This window comes from Triticum aestivum, chromosome 3B (genome assembly GCF_018294505.1).
Source record: "Triticum aestivum cultivar Chinese Spring chromosome 3B, IWGSC CS RefSeq v2.1, whole genome shotgun sequence".
NCBI classification, from domain to species: Eukaryota; Viridiplantae; Streptophyta; class Magnoliopsida; order Poales; family Poaceae; genus Triticum; species Triticum aestivum.
Genome location: NC_057801.1, coordinates 290,694,275 through 290,702,850, shown reverse-complemented (window position 1 = coordinate 290,702,850; position 8,576 = coordinate 290,694,275). Strand labels below are relative to the sequence as shown.

Below are 8,576 nucleotides of genomic sequence, written 5' to 3'. Positions count from 1 at the left end.
CGTGGGTGAAATAGCAACAATTTCATTTTTAACATAAGGAACTATAGCAAGTTCATCTCCATAGGCATAATTCATATTGGCATCTTGGCCACAAGCATAGCAAGCATCATCAAAAAGGGATATTTCAAGAGAATCAACGGGATCATAGCAATCATCATAGCAATTATCCTTCGGTAAGCACGAAGGGAAATTAAACAATGTATGAGTTGAAGAGTTACTCTCATTAGAAGGTGGGCACGGGTGATCAATCCGCTCTTCCTCCTTTTGTTCTTCGCTCTCATCATCTTTTTCATCCAATGAGCTCACAGTTTCATCAATTTCTTCTTCCATAGCTTCCTGCAAAATATTAGTCTCTTCTTGGACAGCGGAGAATTTCTCAATATATAGTTTAACATATGCATTAGAAGCATAATTATCATAACAATATTCAAGTATGGCAAAATTTTCAGATTTGTAGAGAGTAGCATCATACTTTTCAATCAAAGAAGCAATTTCATAAGCACCCTTAAAAGCAACAAATTCTTCAATTTGTTGAACATGATAGTAATTATAAACACACTTAGCATACGAAGATACGATTCCATTATCAATAAACTCACATTGGTAGGGAAGGTGTTTCTTAGGGTTTTCAGCACAACAAGTAATATCATAAATTTAAAACAATACAGTGCATTCGCGACCGTCGGATCATCCTCGTTTTTGGCCTGGGCCATCAGATCTTTACTTCTGGTAAATCTAATATTCACCTGTTGGTAAGTTTTTTAGAGTATGACTGGTGGGCTCGTTTCTGGCATCTATCGACTGGGTGAAACATTGCGCAGGTGCGAAAGGATTTTGGCTAATCCTCTCCTCGCGTGCGGCATGCTTCCAGTGGGTCGTGGAACCCTAGACCCCTTTCCCCAATCCCACGACCGCCTCCATCCTCCCGTGCTCCACCCCGAGCGTGCTCGGGCTCCGCCTCCTCCTCCTCCTCCTCCACCATCCCTTCTCTTCTCACTCTTCCTCCTATCGCAGCTGCCTCCTCTTCTCCCTCTCTCCCTCCTCCTCGCCCCACGTGACCCCTCTCGCGCCGCTCGTCTCCACCTCATATCCAGAATCTTCGCTGCCGCCATAGACCGAGGAGGACGGCGCGATGACGACCATGATGCACCGGACATCCCAGATCGACGACGCCATGGAAGCCATGAGAGCTGGCCGAGGAAAAGGGGGAAGGGCCACATGCCATGAAGGGCACGGCGGCTGTGGGCGGAAGCAGCATGGGTTGAAGGAGCAGCGGATGTGGGCGGGGTCGGAGGTTGGGGGAGACTCGTCGGCTGGGCGACAGCGAGCGCCGGTGAGTGCAAGCATGTGTCTCCAGAAGCGTCCTCTCCTACAAGGCAGGCAAGGCCGACGTCGTCGCCCTCGCAGGTCCTCCTCCCATCCCTTTTGCTCCCCCTCCCCTGCCTCCTCACCTTGCCATTGAGTCGGACACAATGTAAGACAGCCCGCAGGCAAGCTCAAGCTGGAGGCGATGAAATCCCTCTCTTGTGCCAGAATCTAACTTCATATTTGTGAAGTGTTCTTTTGCTTCTATGTACTGTACCATGGTTGTGCTCTGACCAGATCGTTCCCATTTGTTTTGCAGGTTCTACGATCTGTTGCATCCCTGTTCTCGTTAAGGTTAGCTGCTCTATTTCCTAGGTACACGTGTATTATCGTTTATGTGGGTGCTATCATGGTGCTTGGTCTGCTGATCATTTTAATGTTCTGGATCTGTGGTGTGGCTGCATAGAGGGGAGGCGGCCAATGACAGGGAGAAGGATCAGGCCGTCGAGGAGTGCAAGCAGAAGAGTAAGATGTGTATTTTTTATTGCCTCAAATGATTCAGATTAAGAGTGACAACATCTACGTGTTTGGTTGGGTGGAAAAGTCCCGCTTCCGATTACAGCACTTTCATAAGACAGTAGAAGTCGTTTGGTTCAGCCCTCCTGTTTTCTGTTACGATGCTATCCAATACAGCGCTTCACTTCTATGAAAACGTCTGATCATGGCTGGATACGGAATCATGTCCGCTACGTATTCGCTCGTGTCAGAACCAAACAAAACATGTATTCGGGAAGATATATGGAGCAGCGCTTCCCGATACTGAAAATCAAAAACGATACCAGCGTGGAACCAAACGTATGCTATGTTTAAAGGTGAAAGGGTCAGTTTCCTGCTCTGTAGCTAGTCTTCAGTTATTCTATCACATCACATGTGTCTATTTGACATCCACTTGTTTTCTGTATATATGTCTTCCATTCCATGTATCCTTGGGTGCTTATCTAAAGTTTGTATGTAACTACTTTATGACGCTTGACAGATCACCCCGAAGAATAATTCTGCAAAACAATTATTAGTCCTGACGGCTTTTGTATTTTAAGCTGTACAGTTCATAACATATCATTTGGAACGGATGGAATACATGTCAGTTAACTTGATTGATTTGTTTGTCAGATAAATAGCACGGAGAACATATCAGTGCTCTATGTGTGTCTAAGGGATCCAAGAGATGCAGCCATAGACAGTGACTGGTCCCTGAAGTTTGGGACGTTAAAGATAAAAGCAAGCAGTTTTCAGAAACTTTTAGTTGTGGCTCATGGGTAAATTTTGAAACACAAATTTCTTAACTTGTCAAATGTAGCAGAAATAATTAAGATTTAATCACCGCTACTTCCTGAAATGCAGGTTGCAGCAACTGGGAAACCATTGACAAATGCGGTCTCAGTTGGAGTTGGTGGTAGCTTCCTTGGACCTCTGTTTGTGCATGCAGCTCTCCAGATTGGTAAACATTTATTTTATCTACACTTTCTCTAGGTTTTCTTAACTGAGAATATATTTATTGCTAGATTTTGATCTGATATGCCTTTAAAATGTTACTAATTTTCAGACCCGAAAGCAGCAGAGTCTGCCAAAAGCTGGCAACTGAGATTGTAAGCGTGTACTTAGGGTATGTTTTGTATTTCTTTCGCTGACACCTGTTACATGTTCTTCTCGCACTTCCTATGGATGATCAAAAATATTAAATGTGAGTGAGTAGAGGCTTCCTTTTTGTCTTTCTGCACCATTCATGCAACCCTAACCAGGAATTCTTTCATTATTGGAGTCTTTCATTGTATATATAACTATTTATTGATGCAAGGTGGGAGAAGGAGGTGGCTGGCCTTTATTGTGTTTTGGTGTGGTGCTCTCCTATTTAATGGTAGATATGATGTATAGGTTCAAGCATGTGATTTTTCTTTCAGTGCATATTTGTGCTTTACGATGTTTGATGCATACATAGTTGAACCTCTTACTCCATGTAATACTTTGCCAAAGAAGAATTTATTAATGTTGGTGTTTTTTCTCTTTTCAGATTTTAGCCTGGGTGCATAAACATACATGCCGCACATTATATTCAAATTTCAGTGCAAGATTAAACTAGGGATAAATCATTATGGAAGGGAAATGAATGAATAACAAACTGTATAGATTTATTATCATATCATTTATTTTTGATTGCATGATCTTAATTGCTCATCTCTGAAATATTTTAGGCTCTTGCTCTTGGAATATTAGACTGACGTGGTGTTGCTTTATGAATAAATGGCGTGCTAACTTACTGGTTTGATTTAGGTGTGTAGGCAGAGGAAACAAAAGAATGATACTCCCAGGTTTAGGCATGCACATGGTCACTGATCACAAAGTAGGTAGGAACATGTGCAGTATTGTGATTTTCAGCAAGAGGAAGAGAAACATAGTTAATTGTACGGATTTTAAGCTACACTATGTGATGTTGCTCTATTATAAAGGCCTTGCTTAACTGCTTGGTTTGCAACATGTATTGCATTTCCAGGGATTATCCTTTTGCTTATTTAGTATTTCCTATGTTCTGTGAAGATTAATTTTGGCCCATACAGTTTCCGGTGACTAGAAGTCTGAAACTGAAGACAGGGCATATTGTTTTGGTTATGAGTGGTTGGAGATATTGTGGCTTGATGTCCCTAGAGTTGTCAGACGCTTCCAAGATCGGTGAGCCTGATTTCTTCTGCAATTCTTCCACCACAGTACATGAAAAGGAATATGTTCTACCTATTGGCACCATTTCTTGTGGAGGATTGGTGCTTCCCCTTTATTTTGTCACACTTGGGTGTCCTTGAGTTCAGAATAGATTCACCTTTGTTCTGATTCTGCGCACACGTCGAGCGACGGCAAGCACATCAGACGGCAACACACGAAGGTGAGATTCACCCGTTCTTTCTCTCCCCATGCCGCCTCCTCCCTTCGGCCCCAATTCATCGGCGCGTGCAGACACCTTTCCTTCTTTGACTTCTCCCCTCTTTTTTGTAAAAGCAAAAAGAAGCAGGAGCAAAACGAAAGTGAGCACCATAGAAAGGATGATTATAAATTATTGCAATCGTTGTTGCCAATATGTCACATTACGGGTTCTTGTTGATCTTTGTTGGTTAAAATATGCGTTGCTCTGACCTTGAGAACATTTTTTATCTTACTACTGCAGTTTTGGTTTTTCACTCAAAACATACAGTAGTTCAGTTGTTAATCCATACATAGTCGTATTTGTAGGTTGATGTTATCATATCTTTCATTCAATATCTTGTGCAAAGTTACATGCGTATTTTTCTTTCTTTAGGCCGTTCACCCGGTTGATTTCTGGACCCATATTTTAATGGTTCTCTTGCAGGTGATGTGAAGGCTAGCTACTGTGATCAAGGAAATAACATGTATCTGTGTGGTTTGTTCCTGCTATTGATCGGCCATTGCTCGTTTAAGGTATGTTGTGCCCGTTGCTACTTAATGCTATATAAAACCTATAGCTGTACATAAAACGCCTTGATATGCAAATAACCCAGTTAAAATAAATGGGTTGCGCCATCTAGCATTACATGACGACATGCCAAACACTTTGCCACATAGGATAGTCTATATTTGTATTTCATTCAGTTATCTCATATTTCCAGTAAAAAAATTCTTCGCTTTGGGGTTTTGGAATAATCTTCAGGAAGTTGGTGACGAGTTAGTAGAACTTATGGAAATGTCGATACTGTAGCTCAAAGTGTAAGATATTTTATGTCCTTCTATGCATTTATTGATACTGTAGCCTGTTGGCTGACTGTCCCTTACTTATCCAGAAACACTGAGTTGTGCTACTTACCCAACCATATGTTAAATATTTCAAAATGCGTCTTTATATTGTCATTGTATCGTAATTGCTTCTCCTGATGTGTTTTTGTTTTACACCAGCATATATTTAGTCCAGTGATATTCAATTGTTTGTCTGATAAGATAATATTTTACATCTTTATGGAGCACTCTTATGGCAAGCACATTTTTTCTGAATGAACTGCTGGTTTGTTTTTTTCTCCATAAATACGATAAATTATCATATCATATGAAATGTTAAGATATACTGAAAATATGCCCTGTATGATGGTGGTCTGGCATTTTAGAATTGTTTTGGGCAATGCATGTCTGTATGCATTTTTTCTTTTGGCCCTTGAAGGCTTCCATGGTACGCATCACATCTTTAATAGTTTGCAATTGCGATAAAAATTGTTGTGCTCGTATCTTTAGTTTTTGTTACACGTGGAGATAATGCCACAACTCTTCCTGGAATTATACTGTCAACTTATGCTGAATTTTTTATTTGTATGTAGGCCACAAGTGATAATTGCTACATCTATTATGTTCTGTCACCGTTTTTACCTTCGTCAATCTCATGCAAAAAATGATAGACGAGTAAGTGTTAGCCAATGACTAACTATAGTCCAAATTTTAAATATTTGTTGAAGTGTAGCTTCTAACTTTATAACATGTAGATACTTTATTTGAGTTTATAATATCCTGTTTTTTGCCTCATAGTTTAGTTTATATAAAAATAACAAATAGTTTCTATCTCCATGGTTTTCCAGTTTGGTGATTGTTCTCTCCATATAGAGGCATTAATAGCTAATAATACACTTTGTACTTCTCCAGTCCAATAGAAGTTGGCGCTGAAGCTAGCAACAGACTCTGTAGATGTCAAAACAACTTGTACTTTTGTGAACTGCACGGGGTGGTTATAAACAGTAGGTATTTTCTATGAGGATAAGATGCACAGATGTACATCCTCTTGGTGTGATGTGGGGATTTTAGTTTAGAAGAGCCTGAGACCTTGTTACTAAATAGCAGTTCACAGGTGGGCACACCATTCGATCAATTATGCGGGGTTGAGGGTTTATCATGAATATTTTGGCTGGTACAGCTCTCAAACACACAGCAGAGTTGATTTAGGCCCAGTTACTCTTAAATTATTGAACGTGAAAGCATTTGAAAATCACCCTATCCATGAAGTAGTACCAAGCGTGTTTACTGAAATAGGAGTGCATGTGATTTCTTGTGTTCTTATCTGCAGCAGCAGTGGTAATGGTGTGATTTTCCTCTATATGTCTTGATAGAATATTAGTATTCTATACTATTTGTTATGCAGTTATTCTTATTTTTTTCATGGCGAATGGGCAAATGAAGTCTGAATCTAACATCTATATAGACAATCGCTACTGTTTGCATGTTCTTGGCTGGAAAAGTCGAAGAAACACCCAGGCCTTTGAAGGATGTCATCCTGGTTTCTTATGAGCTTATTCATAAAAAGGATCCTGCTGCTGGTCAGAAAATCAAGCAGAGGGTAATGTAATGGATCCAATTGGATGCTTCTTTTGCTATGGATTGTTCTTTGGTGAACCTTTTTCCCTTTACAAAAGTTGTAGCATGTCCATGACCTAATTTCACCCTATAAATCTTGTTGTTCTCATACAATAACAGAAAATAACTTCAGAAATATAGCCAATAGAAGGCTGGCTATTTCTATCAGAATCCTAACCTTTTCTCATCAGTATATCATTTATTTTGGAATTGTTTTGATTGCATCATCATCTGCTGAAAAGTTTACGAGACTGATAATGATCTAGAATAAAACTATATTCTAACCTACGAGGAGGCTGGGCACGTCTTCTAACCCGCAACAGACTGTATAGGCAGCGGGAGCGCCGGTCCAGACCATGGACGCAGCTTGGTCGAGCTATAACGAGTGCATCTAATTCCAACTCATCAAGGTGAGCTCCCTCTTTTATTCTTCTCAGGCAATGAGGCGTCATTGTAGGCCCAATCTTTTTGTTTGTTGCTTTGAAGAGTGCTGTCATGTTGTGGAAAGGCAACATGTGCTTGATATGTGGAGTTGGTGTTGAGCCTGGCGGTAGTAGACATGGAAGGCACCCATCTCACTTGATCTTGAGAGTTGATTCATATCTTTTTTTCTTGACCTGATTGAGTTCCTGTATATGCAAGGATAAAGAATAAGGGGCATTGTCGTGGTTGTTGCAGAAGGTGTTGGTCAGGAGCTGATTGCCGGGACTGATGACAAGAATGGAGAGCAGGATGAGTATGTCAACATGCTGTTCCTTGACGTTGGCCTTCTTTTATAAAGTTCACATGCAACTCTCCTCCATGGTTAGAAAAAAACTAATTTAAACATTTTGTTTCTTTGATGGTTACTCATTTCTCTTACAGTTGTTGTATCAAAACAATTGTATTTGTTGATGGCCACTTGGGCTCATTTTCGAGGAGAATGAGATGTGGAATAAACTACTCTGAAATGGTTGGTTCCCTTCAGACAGTTTATTAGCTAACTAATTTTGGCTGCTGTTGCACATGATACAGTTGTGCTCTGTTGTTGCCATCTTGCATTTTATGTGAGCTTAAACAGACAATCAATTAAACTTTTACTAAGTTCTTACCGTATGTATTTGCTCAAACACAGTTACTGAAAAATGCAAATATTTTTAGCAAGTGCATGGTTTTAAATGGGACTCGGTGCCATTTAGCGCAATGGGCAGTGTTATACAAATATAATTTTTTGGTGCAATTGTTATACACTTTTTGTTCAAACTTGGATTTCACAATGTGATAGACATTTTCAAAAGAGTATGGTTTAATATATGGGCTTTCTACAACGAGTACTGAATATGTCCTTGCAAAATGAAACTATTTTCATCGACAACATGGCTTTAGCGGGTCTTTGCACCATTTGGCGCAACGGATAAGAAATCGCACTGGTCGGCGGCTGAGGAAACGCCTCTGTCACCCAGCTGAGTAGCCGAGAAAGAAAGGAAGGGGATAGAAAGTCTTCGCTGGATCTGCCCCCTGTCGCTTCATATTCAACTCCTGACGGGCCACAGGCATCACGCTACGTGGGCTGGGCTAAATAACATATGGGCTATCCTAATACCTCCTGATCCATATGTCTCCGTATATGCACAACAAAGACATGTTTTTTCTTAGGTTTCTTATCCTTTTCCCTCTTTTTTTGCAGGTATGGGCTATCCTAATACCTCCTAATCCCTATATCTCCGTATATGCACAACACATACATGTTTTTTCTTAGGTTTCTTATCTTTTTCCCTTTTTTTTTGCAGGAAAAAGATGCACGGCCAGGTTTCTCATCGTGATAACCATGTTTTCAAACTTGCTAAAAAAATACAACCATGCCAACTTTACTCTCTCATCATAGTGGCCATATTTTCAAA

General features: G+C 40.4%; 1 long non-coding RNA gene across 45 annotated transcripts; it reads left to right on the top strand.

Annotated features, from left to right (window-relative positions):
• Nucleotides 1–858: 858 nt before the first annotated feature.
• Nucleotides 859–7,705, top strand: LOC123069751 (uncharacterized). Of its 45 annotated transcripts, XR_006432816.1 has the most exons (11): nucleotides 860–1,407; nucleotides 1,625–1,659; nucleotides 1,772–1,830; nucleotides 2,476–2,621; nucleotides 2,707–2,803; nucleotides 2,909–4,237; nucleotides 4,700–4,788; nucleotides 5,673–5,754; nucleotides 6,545–6,679; nucleotides 7,029–7,106; nucleotides 7,375–7,705. It is a non-coding gene; the product is annotated as an uncharacterized lncRNA (long non-coding RNA). The 45 variants fall into 45 exon arrangements; XR_006432855.1 differs by having other exon boundaries at nucleotides 1,625–1,830; nucleotides 6,582–6,679; XR_006432859.1 differs by having other exon boundaries at nucleotides 1,625–1,830; nucleotides 7,033–7,106; nucleotides 7,378–7,705.
• The last annotated feature ends 871 nt before the right edge of the window (nucleotides 7,706–8,576 follow it).